At 41.3% G+C, this 14668-nt stretch overlaps 1 long non-coding RNA gene across 1 annotated transcript; it reads left to right on the top strand.

The window, feature by feature from the left end:
• The first annotated feature begins 13877 nt into the window (after positions 1-13877).
• On the top strand, positions 13878-14451 carry LOC306889944. The gene is made up of 3 exons (XR_013786239.1): positions 13878-13941; positions 14022-14213; positions 14315-14451. It is a non-coding gene; the product is annotated as an uncharacterized lncRNA (long non-coding RNA).
• Positions 14452-14668: the final 217 nt, after the last annotated feature.

Below are 14668 nucleotides of genomic sequence, written 5' to 3'. Positions count from 1 at the left end.
TTCTTAAAAAGAGGGACCACCACCCCGGTCTGCCATCCCAAAGGCACTGTCCCCGACCGCCACACGATGATGCAGAGGCGTGTCAGCCAAGACAGCCCCACAACATCCAGAGACTTGAGGTACTCAGGGCGAATCTCATCCAACCCCGGTGCCTTGCCACTGAGGAGTTTCTTGACTACCTCAGTGACTTCGCCTTGGGTGATGGACGAGTCCTCCTCTGAGCCCTCAACCTCTGCTTCCTCAATGGAGGACGTGACGGTGGGATTGAGGAGATCCTCGAAGTACTCCTTCCACCGTCCGACGACATCCCCAGTTGAGGTCAACAGCCTCCCACCTCCACTGTAAACAGCGTTGGTAGGGCACTGTTTCCCTCTCCTGAGGCGCCGGACGGTTTGCCAGAATCTCTTCGAGGCCAGTCGATAGTCCTTCTCCATGGCCTCACCAAACTCCTCCCAGGCCCGAGTTTTTGCCTCCACAACCACCTGGGCAGCAGTCCGCTTGGCCTGCCGGTACCTGTCAGCTGCCTCAGGAGTCCCACAAGCCAACCAGGCCCGATAAGACTCCTTCTTCAGCTTGACGGTCTCCCTTACTTCCGGTGTCCACCACCGGGTTCGGGGATTCCCGCCTCGACAGGCACCGGAGACCTTACAGCCACAGCTCCGAGTGGCCGCTTCGACAATGGAGGCGGAGAACATGGTCCACTCGGACTCAATGTCTCCAGCCTCCCTCGGGATCTGGTTGAAGCTCTGTCGGAGGTGGGAGTTAAAGATCTCTCTGACAGGAGACTCGGCCAGGCGTTCCCAGCAGACCCTTACAGTACGTTTGGGTCTGCCGAGTCTGTCCAGCTTCCTCTCCTGCCATCGGATCCAACTCACCACCAGGTGGTGATCAGTTGACAGCTCCGCCCCTCTCTTAACCCGAGTGTCCAAAACATGTGGTCGCAGGTCAGATGAAACGACCACAAAGTCGATCATCGACCTGCGGCCTAGGGTGTCCTGGTGCCACGTGCACTGATGGACACCCTTATGCTTGAACATGGTGTTCGTTATAGACAAACTGTGGCTAGCACAGAAGTCCAATAACTGAACACCGCTCGGGTTCAGATCAGGGGGGCCGTTCCTCCCAATCACGCCCCTCCAGGTGTCACTGTCGTTGCCGACATGGGCGTTGAAGTCCCCCAGTAGGACGACGGAGTCCCCAGTCGGAGTACTTTCCAGCACCCCTCCCAGAGACTCCAAGAAGGTCGGGTACTCTGCACTGCCGTTCGGCCCGTAGGCACAAACAACAGTGAGAGACCTAACCCCGACCCGTAGGCGCAGGGAAACGACCCTCTCGTTCACCGGGGTAAACTCCAACACATGGCGGGAGAGCTGGGGGGCTATAAGCAGACCCACACCAGCCCGCCGCCTCTCCCCATGGGCAACTCCAGAGTGATGAAGTGTCCATCCTCTCTCGAGGAGTGTGGTTCCAGAGCCCAAGCCATGCGTAGAGGTGATCCCGACTATCTCTAGTCGGAACCTATCAACCTCATGCACCATCTCAGGCTCCTTCCCCGCCAGCGAGGTGACGTTCCACGTCCCTAGAGCTAGCTTCCGTGTCCAGGGATCGGGCTGTCGAGGCACTCTCCTCCGACTGCCGCCCGATCCACTACGCACCGACCCCCTATGGTCCCTCCCGCACGTGGTGAGCCCACGGGAAGGCGGCCCCACGTCGCTCCTTCGGGCTGAGCCCGGCCGGACCCCGTGGGGAAAGGCCCGGCCACCAGACGCTCGCATACGAGCACCGACCCCGGGCCTGGCTCCAGGGTGGTGCCCCGGTTGCGCCATACCGGGCGACGTCAATTAAATTATTATTCTAAATATAAACCTGCTAAATAATTCAATTATTATTCTAAATAAAAACCTGCTAAATAATTCAATTATTATTCTAAATAAAAACCTGCTAAATAATTCAATTATTATTCTAAATAAAAACCTGCTAAATAATTAAATTATTATTCTAAATATAAACCTGCTAAATAATTCAATTATTATTCTAAATAAAAACCTGCTAAATAATTAAATTATTATTCTAAATATAAACCTCTAAATAATTCAATTATTATTCTAAATAAAACCTGCTAAACAATATAATAATTCTTATCAATTCTAAATATTTAAATGATTAAATAGCGGTATAATTGAGAATTTGTACGGGTGCATCCTTGATATATATCGTGTGTATGTATGTGTGTCATATAATACATGAGACATCTCAGAGGGTCTTTCGGGCGATTTCCAAGATTCCTCCGGCTATCATTGTTTCCTTCTTGGGAGTGTAGCACACAGTTTCTGATAAACATGAAAAATAGAGATTCGCGTTAGAAGAGCTCTGACAACTTGTGTCATTTAAGAAAAATGTCTAACAAATGTTCTTGATTTGTTCAAATTAAAACACATTCATACACTCACCTTCGCTGTCGTTTCTCTACACGACATCCAGCTTATCTGGATTTTTGGACATTCCATGACGGTTTTTACACGTCCACCTTCAAAAAAAATTGAGACAATTTTTGAGAACACAACAGATCAAAAATTGAGAACACAACAGATCAAAGTTCTATGAACTGCAGGGAACTTTTTTCGGGATGCTGGGAAGAATATTCTGGCCCTCAGGTTTTATATCAGGTTGAACACCAGCACCTGCATTACATCCGATTCATTACACATATTAAAACAAGAAATACACACCTTATTACTTTTCCTCCATTTTATCTGTGTTTATGAAACATGCTTTGGAAATAAACAAACTGTAGGATGAAATCAGCTTTATATGACATTAACAAGCTCACCTCTGGGGTTTAAGGGAGGAAGGGGTTTGTACTGTTGGGAACTAATGTTCCCACAATCCTTTGAGGTCGCCTCCGATTTCAAGCTCCTATAAGCTGGGGAGGGTGGGTAGTGTCCACCAAGTCCTACAAAACATCAGAGTTATGACATGGAATAAATACCTTATGAATTTCATTCATTCAAGTTTTTTACAACATTAAAATGTCTCAATTTAGATTTTGATTCTCGCTTTAGCAAGTCTACTTAGTTTGGTTTCACAAGCTCTCCATTGATGGTAAACGGATCGAGGTTGTCGGACTGCTGGGAATCAATAATGTTCCGACAGCCCTTTGAGAGGACGTGCAGATCTTTACACCTCTTACCATGTGGGATGGCCGGCCGAACATCAGCACCAGCATATAACATCAGAGTTGTTACACATTAATACAGTGTAAATGTACCTCTTGTTTTTAACTTCACACACAAGGCTTTATATAAAAAAATAATGATTGTGATTCTCACTTCATCATAATATTGGTTTGTCAAGCTCACCTGTGGTGTTGATGGAAGGGAGGTCGTAGGATGGCTGGGTAGCAGTTATGTTCCTGTAGGCCTTTGTGAGGACGAGCAGATCTTTACACCTCTTACCCGATGGGTTTGCCCCCCGAACACCAGCACCTGCATAACATCCGATTCATTACACATATTAAAACAAGAAATACACACCTTATTACTTTTCCTCCATTTTATCTGTGTTTATGAAACATGCTTTGGAAATCAGCTTTATATGACATTAACAAGCTCACCTCTGGGGTTAAAGGGAACAAAGGGTTTGTACTGTTGGGAACTAATGTTCCCACAATCCTTTGAGGTCGCCTCCGATTTCATATCGAAGCTCCTATAAGCTGGCGGGGGTGGGTGCTGTCCACCAAGTCCTACAAAACATCAGAGTTATGACATGGAATAAATACCTTATGAATTTCATTCATTCAAGTTTTTTACAACATTAAAATGTCTCAATTTAGATTTTGATTCTCGCTTTAGCAAGTCTGCTTAGTTTGGTTTCACAAGCTCACCTTTGATGATTAACAGATCGAGGTTGTTGGACTGCTGGGAATCAATAATGTTCCGCAAGCCTTTTGTGAGGACGAGCAGATCTTTACACCTCTTACCCGTTGGGTTAGCCCCCCGAACACCAGCACCTGCATAACATCCGATTCATTACACATATTAAAACAAGAAATACACACCTTATTACTTTTCCTCCATTTTATCTGTGTTGATGAAACATGCTTTGGAAATAAACAAACTGTGGGATGAAATCAGCTTTATATGACATTAACAAGCTCACCTCTGGGGTTTAAGGGAGGAAGGGGTTTGGACTGTTGGGAACTAATGTTCCCACAATCCTTTGAGGTCGCCTCCGATTTCATATGGAAGCTCCTATAAGCTGGCGAGGGTGGGTACTGTACACCAAGTCCTACAAAACATCAGAGTTATGACATGGAATAAATACCTTATGAATTTCATTCATTCAAGTTTTTTACAACATTAAAATGTCTCAATTTAGATTTTGATTCTCGCTTTAGCAAGTCTGCTTAGTTTGGTTTCACAAGGTCTCCTTTGATGGTAAACGGATCGAGGTTGTCGGACTGCTGGGAATCAATAATGTTCCGACAGCCCTTTGAGAGGACGTGCAGATCTTTACACCTCTTACCATGTGGGATGGCCGGCCGAACATCAGCACCAGCATATAACATCAGAGTTGTTAAACATTAATACAGTGTAAATGTACCTCTTGTTTTTAACTTCACACACAAGGCTTTATATAAAAATGTTATATAATATTGGTTTGTCAAGCTCACCTGTGGTGTTGAAGGAAGGGTAGTTGTAGGATAGCTGGGAAGCAGTTTTGTTCCTGTAGGCCTCTTTGAGCACGAGCAGATCTTTACACCTCGTACCCAATGTGTTTGCCCCCCGAACACCAGCACCTGCATAACATCCGATTCATTACACATATTAAAACAAGAAATACACACCTTATTACTTTTCCTCCATTTTATCTGTGTTTATGAAACATGCTTTGGAAATAAACAAACTGTAGGATGAAATCAGCTTTATATGACATTAACAAGCTCACCTCTGGGGTTTAAGGGAGGAAGGGGTTTGGACTGTTGGGAACTAATGTTCCCACAATCCTTTGAGGTCGCCTCCGATTTCATATGGAAGCTCCTATAAGCTGGCGAGGGTCGGTGCTGTCCACCAAGTCCTACAAAACATCAGAGTTATGACATGGAATAAATACCTTATGAATTTTGTTCACTCAAGTTTTTTACAACATTAAAATGTCTCGATTTAGATTTTGATTCTGACCTTTACTGGTAAAGGGAGGGAGGTTTGTGCACCGCTGGAAAGGTACAAATTCGTTTTGTGACATTTTCTCTGCAAAAAAACAACATGTTGTTACTGACAGATGCACAAAAACACCACTTTCACCTAAAAATGAAGTTTTCCATCGTGAAACTATAACATTTAATAACATTTGAACATGTTTGGGTGACTCCAAAGCAAGCGTTGCCATCTGAAAAGTAAACTGGTTGTATTTATCGTATATGAACACATTTATGGTGATAATATAACCTCACACATTAAATCATGCTAAAAGAGGGTCATTCACACATAACAATGTTTAAAAACAGTAGCGTTAAAACAAACATTTCACTATTAAGTTGTTTTACTAACGTTAGATGCGAATTGACGCCTTTTCGCTTCATTTTTACAGGTTTGTCTACATATTATAACACGATTTGACATTTCTACAAGAAACTGCATGTTGTTTTCACTCACCAAACGCTGATGTCCGAAATCGGTCTCTGAAACTCGTCTAAAGCAGATCCGAAATCACACAAATGTTAAATGTTGCTGTAAAGATTCGAGCAGAGCACTTGTTTCGACAAGTTGTTCACTAATCCAAAGAGATTTCCAATCGAACTGATCAGAAACAGCAAGAGAGCTAAACTCGCGCGGCTGAAGAAAACAACTGATAAGATCTGTGAGCGCGAGCGCGAGTCACGTCATAAAGGACTCTTCAGAGTTTTGTTTGGCTCCATTTAAAGTGACAGAGCTTATTTTTTTTTGTTCAAAACAAACATTGCTAGTTTTTTCTTGAAGCGGGATATCAGAGGGCGTTTTATTATAGAGGAATGGGTGTTTAATCAGGTTAATGGGGTAAAGGGGCGGCTCTAGGGGTGGGCTAGGGGACTGAAGCCCCTTACATTCTCAGTAAAGCCCCGAATGTTTTATAACCATTCTTGTCGAATCACTTAAAGGTCTTTTTAGGGTCATGTGCAAATGTGAGTGGGCCCTTGTGCCCAAGAATTGTTTCGCTAAACGGCCCCGACCCGTCACCTATTCACTTCAACGGTCGCGCAAAAACACTACGGATGCAATTCCCTTTCGGCCACTGACGCTCTGTGGCGCACTTCTGCGTCTTGCACCGCAGCGAGATTTATTTTATTCAACAGGGTAAATTACAAAATGTAATAGTACAACAAATAAAGTACATAAGTGCACAATGCAAAATAAATACTAAGCAGGCATACATGTGAAAATACATCTTATTTTATCCGGTCGCCGAGATTTCGTAACAGCTGTTGTTATATTAAGACTCTAGATGTGAAGCCTCTATTTTGATTCCGCGTCTGTTTTAGAGAACGAACTTTATTCCTAAAGATGTCTTTGTGATCCTCATCCTCCTCTTACAGTTTGAAAGGGTAAAGGGTCCGTGTATCATCTGATCATTTGATTGTTCCATTCAATAGAAAAACCGGAAAAAGAAAAACACAGCCGATATTTCGTTTTTCCGTTTTACTCTATGCGCAAAAACAAATAAAAAACGACGTTTTTCCTTATTATTTCAGCTTGAAACGGGAATTCCAATAAATAAATGAACAAAAACCAAATAACGACTCTGTTTCTAAATATTTCATTTTGGAATAATTTCCCATGATCTTTTGCGCGCGAACGCTTTGCACGTGCAATGTACAGCCGTCCAGTGTTGCCAACTTAGCGCCTTTGTCTATTTAGCGAGTATTCAGACCCCTCTAGCGACACATTTTCAAAAAAGCGACTAGCGACAAATCTAACGACTTTTTCTGATGTTATTGGAGACTTTTGGAGACTCTGAAGTGAGAGCACATATTGTTCTTAATCTTCACAACGAGCAGCGGGTGCTGCCCTGAGCCGCACGCCCGCACCAAAGCACTCACGGGCGGCTCAGTCCTCGCGGAGCAGCCCCTCCCCCGGCTGCAGTCAGAGCAGGAGATGTTCACTCCTCCGCGTCCAGACTGCAAATGATCGCGCGCATGTGCAGAAATCCGCCGCCGGCTGATCCTGCCCGGGTTTACAATTCAGCATGAAATATAAAATGTTCTTTGTCTAAACTAATTAAATCACCGCAGAAAAATAAATCCTCTCACAACCTCAGTCACTTTACTCTCGTCCACTGTGTGTGTGCCTCTCTGTGACAAAAGATCAATTAGCTTGCTAGCTCATCATGTCTCAGTCTAAATTTTGTTAATCTAGATTGTGTAAGCATTTAGTTTTTAAATGTTATGGTTAAAATTTTTCATATTTTACTGTGACTTGTTGTAGGCTCCTAAGTAAAACATAAGGTTAAAAACCAAACATAAGAAAAAAAATTTATGGTTAAAAATGTTCATGTTTTACTATGTCTTGTTGTAGGTTAAAAACTAACCCAAAATTTAAAAAAATGTCTCTTTTCTACGTGTACGTGGCTGTTTTCACACAGTCGTTGTCCCTAACGGTACGTACATTTTCAAAACTTTCAAGTAAAAAAAAACAAATTACTGTTGCTGTCACTTAACTCTAAAATCTAACGTTAGAAAGTTAGTCAGCTCAGGTCTCGAGCGCCCGATGGTCAGTGTAAAAAGCTCGGCCCAATTGACGGATTTGGTAGCGTTGAGCTACGTTTATTAACGTTAACGGTTAGCTAGTTTACCTTATGTTTTTGATTTGTTAAGCCCCCATATATAAATATAGGATTCCCATATTAGTCAACCCGAATTATTGGACCCAAAGTTTGACGGGTAACTTATGGTTTAAAAATAGGAAGGTAAAACAATTCAGGCCAGGGACAGATCATAGCGTACATTTAAAACTCTTTCGTATTTGGTCATACCAAATATCCAGATATTTTTTGCAAACTGTATAAAACGTTGATACAAAGTGCAACTTTGAATACATAACACATTGTTGGTAATCAGGGAAGCAAGTGTTTAAAATGAGCAATTTTGTTAACCACAATGTTTGGCAGAAGTAGAAATCATGAAGAGGAAAGAAGATGCAAAAGACATTTTATGGTTTCTCAATAAAAAGAAGCCCATGTGATCCGCTGAGAGTGACATGAGTGAGAAAGGGAGACACAAGCAGCTCTCTGCAAGGAGCAAATGCAGCTCCCAACCATTTCCATCAGGTTAGCAAATGAAGGCACATCAAGATTACGTCAACAGGTGAAAATAAGTTTAGGTTCATATGTGAATTCCGTATTCAATTCAATACAATAATAGATAAGATCTAGAAAAGTATGCCAGCATTTGTGCCACGTGATTGGCACACACAGTTTCATGTAATTTTTTTCCATATTGCAATTTGTGTGCGTGTACTTTATAACTTTGTGTTGTGTTTCAGCTTCAAACTTGAATGATGAAGGTTCAGGTGAGGATGAAGACAGCCAGGATGTACAAACAGGGGAGTCAACAAACAGTTCTTTGCTCCCAGTAGGACATGATGGTATGCTGCTGTGTTTTCAAATTGCAGTTGTACTAAATATAAGCATAGATGTAAACCAATGATTAGACAGTTACTGTTAGCCTAACTTGATGACAAGTGTATTATGAAAGTGTATTAGGCAGCCATCATAATACTTTATTTTCTTATTTGTTCCAGACATTTCTGAGTGCAGAACAGATGATTCTGTCCAGCCAAATAATGATTTGACTCATCTGGGACCTGATGGTATGCCTTTGTTTTATTCCATAATTAAGAATGTGATCGACTAAAAATTAAGAAATGCATGAGGAAGATATGTATTTTTAAGTGGCCATATACATCTAAAACTCGTGCCAAACACAGCATGTGTCGCTTTCTCACAATCTCCCGTTGCTAACACTAGTAATTCATATTTGCGGAAGACTCGCAGCACACTTAAAGTGCGCATCTAATAGAATATGAAGATTTTCAGCACAGAGAGTAGTCATGCTCTCATTGTTTGTGCATATATATATCTCACTTACCTGTTCCTTGTGATCTCCAATGATCTTGCTTTGTCTACTTTCCTACTTTTTGTACATTGGCTTACAGAGTCCAAGAGTATCTGCATTTTCATTAAGTCTCTATATATTTGTTATATGATGTAATTGAAGGACACTTATCTTTAGGTGGGAGTTGTAAAAAAATGTATTTGCTTATCTACAGACATTTCCCGGTCCAGAGCAGAGGGTCCTGTGCAGCCTCAACTCAGGGTCTTCCCCAAGACACTGCATGGGACTAGAAATAGAGCCTTCAATGCTTCATGGTATTTGGACAACTCATTGATAGAATACTCTATTACTAAAGACTCTGTTTTTTGCTATGCCTGCAGGCATTTCTCCCTTCCAAGTGCCCCATCATCAATTTTCATGTCAGAAACAGGCTTTTCTAACTGGAAAAAAAGTGCAAGGAAGGTGGCTTTAAAGGTCACTCTAAATCAGACCATCACAGAAGTGCAATGTTTGCATGGAAACAGAATCAAATGGTTATGCAAACAAATACATGCATTGTAAATTCAATAAATAAAGAGAGGGAAAAGAAAATTAATGAGAATCGGGAATACATTAAAGCAATTGCAGAGGTACTTCTCTTGACTGCCACCCAAAATATTGCCCAAAGAGGTCAAAGAGAGTCTGTTGACTCAAACAACAAGGGTAAATTTTTAGTCATTTTAGAGCAGATTGCTAAACATGATCCCCTAATAGAGAAGCGCATGAATGCTTATAGCAATGCCAAGTACACAAGCAAAGGTATACAAAATGAAATAATTTAAAGCCTGGCAGAAATGGTCCAAGCTGATATAGTAAAAGAAGTTAGAGAAAGTGAGGTTTTCAGCATAATTGCTGATGAAACCAGAGACCTTCAAAAGAAGGAGCAAGTATCACTGGTTATCAGGTATTACTACAATGGAATGATACATGAAAGCTTTCTTGACTTTAGAAGGGCTGACAGCTTAGATGCTGCAGGTCTCACCAGCTTGATAATGAATTGCCTTGAAAGACATGGACTACACTATCGTACCAACCTGGTTGGTCAGGGCTATGATGGTGCTGCTGTAATGAGTGGCAAGCACTCAGGCGTGTGCACAAGAATCCAAGATGTGGCAATTTTATTGCACACTGTCTAAACCTTGTAATTGTGGATAGTGTAAGATCAGTGTCTGATGCAGATTGTTTTTTTCTCTCCTACAAAAACTTCACAGCTTCATGTCTGGATCGTATGTACACACTAAATGGCTTGAAATTCAGAGAGAAATGTATGGTGGCCATTCTCGTGAAATTCCAAGACTAAGTGATACTAGGTGGGCTTGCAGGTATGCAGCATGTCACAACCTGTTAGATAGACTCCCTGCAGTAGTTCGTTTGCTTCAGGAGATTGGACTGGAGCGTAATGGGGATCGAGCAGTTGATGCTCGTGGTTTACTAGGCCAAATTGACTTAAATTTCATTGGGCTTCTGGTAACTTTTAGTAAAGTACTGGGCCAGTCCAAGTTCTTGTCTGGCATGCTGCAGTCCCCCTCATTGGACCTAGCAGCAGCGGTGAGTCTTGTGGATGCATTACTTGACACTTTGCAGCGTTATAGGACTGATGCTTTTTTTAATTTAGTATGGGCAGAGATTGAGAAAATTGCTGTGAATTGTGATGTCACTATGGAAAAAAGGCTGAAAAAAGGCAGTCAGTGAGCAACAAAAGGCTAAGTGGATACTTAGTCACTACACCAACTGGTGAGCGCAGAATAGATCATCATGATAAGGAAAGCTTTCAGAAACATGCGTTTTATCCAGTGCTTGACTCAATGATGGGTGAACTCAAAAGACGTTTCTCTAAACCAAATTGTAAAATAATGAAAGGAATCCAATCCCTTCATCCACAAAGCAGCACCTTTTTAAATGAAGATCTGTTGGGTTTTGCTAAGATTTTGGATTCAAATGTTGAGGATTTAGCACATGAGTTGCATCAAATCAAGAGGGTGTTGGAGAGGAAAGAAAGTAGTGGCATGAAGAGGCTGACAACTCTCCTTGAGTTTGTAAATTTTTTAGAACCATTTAAGGAGGTGTTTCATGAGTTTTTTAGGCTTGGCAAGATTGCTGTTGCAATACCAGTCAGCAGTGCCTCATGTGAACGAAGCTTTTCAGCTCTTAGCTTAATTAAAAACCACCTGAGAACAACAATGGGGGATTACCGCTTGAATCACCTTGGAGTATTGAGCATTGAATCCAGGAGGGCAAAGTCACTTGATATGAATGAATTTCTCAAACGTTTCAGCGTCAGTCACAAAAACCCGAAGGATTGTTCTTTTTTAATATAGGACTTATCTGTTTCTCAGTGTATTATAAAAATGTCCTGTTACTCCTGTATATTTTCTGTTATATTAGACTTTCTGTTACTCCACGAGTGTTTTCTAATGTGAATTATAAAGACTGGCCTGTTGTGAAAGGAAAAGTCATACAGGTTTGAAATGACAAGAGGGTGAGTAAATGATGATACAATTTTCATTTTTGGGTGAACTATTCCTTTGACGGTTGTGTTGTCTGCTTACATATTGGTCTGTACTCATCTTAGTTTATCATCAGTAAACCTGCATATCCAGTGTGTCATTACAGAAATATGCTTGTGCCAGCAGTAACTAAATAATGAAAAATTATTGTAAATTATAGCTGGCCCCCTCTGTAAACTGTGGCCCCTGTCTTTGAAAAACCCTAGATCCGCCACTGGGAGAGTTACAAGCTGGTAAGCTTGTGAACAGCAGAATGGTGGTAGTAAGATTCACTGAGCAGGAGGCAACTGTCCCCAGCATAACTGCCAAAGTAAGAGAAGCCATAGGAAGCAATGCCCAACTGATTCTGACAGATCACAATGGAGTTGAAATTTTGGACTCAGAAGGAACAAGAGAGTAGTATAATCATATACTATGTGTCAAAATGTTTGATTGATTTATGACCCTCCTGTCAAAGGTCTGTCATCCTGACAGCCTGTCACTCAAATGGTTCTTTTATAGCCTGTCAATCTTACTGACATTTATGTTTTATGACTGTTGTAGGGGTGCCTTTGGCCCCCACTTTTCCTGCAGGGTTAGTCCCCAACACCTTTTCAAACCTGGTTGCTTTTTCTATCAGGACACCTGCTGTGAAATGTGTTTTTGAGTAAATTTAGAGAGAGTTAGAGGCATACATAGAGGCCTGGATAGAAGCATTGATAGGCTAACCCTTGTAATATGTTCGATTGTCTTAGTTTAATTTTGTAACATGAGATAAGAAGTGGCCCCCCACATGTCATTCAAATAGTTTTTTTGTAACATGGAATGTGAAATGTGTTTTTGAGTAAATTTAGAGAGAGTTAGAGGTTTTGTTAGAGGCATACATAGCGGCATTGATAGGCTAACCCTTGTAATATGTTCGATTGTCTTAGTTTAATTTTGTAACATGAGATAAGACGTGGCCCCCCACATGTCATTCAAATTAGTTTATGGCATGTCACTCCAAACAGGCTAGTTTATGGTCTGTCAATCTAAAATAGGAGGGTTTTATTGTTTGTCAATCTAAAAACGACAGCTTTATAGCCGCCATGTCTACCTAAAAACCACTTACCATCAATAAAGGTGTTTTTCACCCTTTTGACATGAAAGCACCGAGGGGTCACATTACCGTGTGAAAGTTGTTTGTGTATTTTAAATGAATGAGAGAAATCATGTACATTTTTGTGTGATGTTTCTTCTAAGAGTTTACTTTGAAAAAGTGTTCAAGACAGACATCTATATTTAATTAGGATAGCTATGCCTAGACGAACCGTCTGAAATGTGTAAACCTATCCTGAGGGTTCTTGTTATGCTAACGGGTTGTTTGATAGAGACATTTGGTAGACAAACGCCGTTACATGTCTACTAGTGTTGTTAAGACATGTAATGAAACAAACATACGATTGAGTAAAAAATAAAATAGAAAAGGTTATAACTCTTCATACACTTATAAGAGGTGCTACTTTTTGGCTGATTTACCAATAAATAGTTATTGTAATGTTTTAGTGACTATTTTTCAAAAATCTATATGTTGGTTTTGGTTATACCTTAATCAAATTATCTACTAGGTAGACATGGAATACACACACTACCACACAGCTTTTGGGGTGTAAGTTTGAAACATGTTAATGACGGACCCCTGCTACGCTCCCAATGGGTATGGTGTCATTAAAAAAGTTTAAAAGAGGGTTCTTGTAGAGTCCTTGTGTCGAGACGGTACGGACGTGTTGTGGTAACAGATATTCGATACTCTTTTGTTGTCTTGAAAATAACTTACAGTTTTTCTAAAATGGCAAGCTTTCTGACCAGTATGTTGGTTTTCATTTTCTCTTTATAACAAAATAAATAAAATGTCTGTATATAACTTTTTGTTACGGTTGTCGGGGGACTGTTTAACAGGTTGTATCATACCGTAGGTGCATTAAACGATCCGAGATATTCTTGGCTTGCAGTAGAACTAAACGCTCTTAATCACGCAGCAGGTACGTGTGTCTAATTTTTTATTTTTATATATAAACCATTGTTCGTAGAAAAACGCCGCAACATTTTTTACACATTATTTTTTATCAAAACAGGAGCAACACGGGGGTCTGTCGACACAGCCCCGCAAAACCCTGACGTTAGAAGGAGACTCATTGGTAATTATAAAATAGTTATGTCTATAGTTGTTCAAAAACCCTATATAAACATGTTAGTCACACATTTTCTTTTTACATATGGCAACAGTTTCTGGAGACATACAAAACGACGAAACACCACAGTTTGGCTACGGCGATAACGACTCACTAAGTAAAATACACTTATTTTGTTTTATGTTTTGATAATCCGCTAGAAATGTAGATATGTGTTTTAAATAATGTGTTTTGTAGGGTCTTTATCGCGATTGGTGGCAGACATCTCGAATGATGTGAACATATCTACAGACTCTGCGTTACCAAGTACCTCTATTGCTCCAAGGACGATTGTAACGGCTGCTCAAATTCACTCGGAGTCCGCAGGCATTAACAATCAACGAACACCGCAGGCTACAACACCCTTGCAAAATCTAAATAAAGGGTCCGGTGAGTGAGTCTAGGGGTTTTTATATTTATTTATAATCATCTTGAACCTTTTTGGTTATCTCTCTCGCCTAACACATATTTTGTTTTACTATTTATTTCAGAGGCTGTGTGGGACGACGATTTAGTTGAAGCGTGGGAAGCAGCAGAGTTCACCCAGGCCGAACCAACAGGGGCTTCGGCTAATAATAGAGTGATTGTTTCTGGCACTGACACATCGGAGTTGCCAGCTAATCAAGAGGCGTTCAGAGCGGAGGCTCGTACATTACCGACGGCGACCCCGGCAAATGGATTTGAGGCAGCGGCGATTTTACGACGTTTGGATCTGATTAGCTCCGAATTGAGGATTGCGAGAGATGATCGGCGTAGTTTGCGTGATGAAAGACGGAGAGACAGAAGGGACTTTGAAAAGTTAAGGAGTGTCATCACCGCAACATCAGTATCGCTGAGAGAAGGTC

Source organism: Barbatula barbatula, assembly GCF_947034865.1.
Source record: "Barbatula barbatula genome assembly, chromosome: 24".
In the NCBI taxonomy this organism is placed as follows: Eukaryota; Metazoa; Chordata; class Actinopteri; order Cypriniformes; family Nemacheilidae; genus Barbatula; species Barbatula barbatula.
The sequence above is the reverse complement of the archived record's forward strand: the minus strand, read 5'-3'. Positions and strand labels throughout refer to the sequence as shown.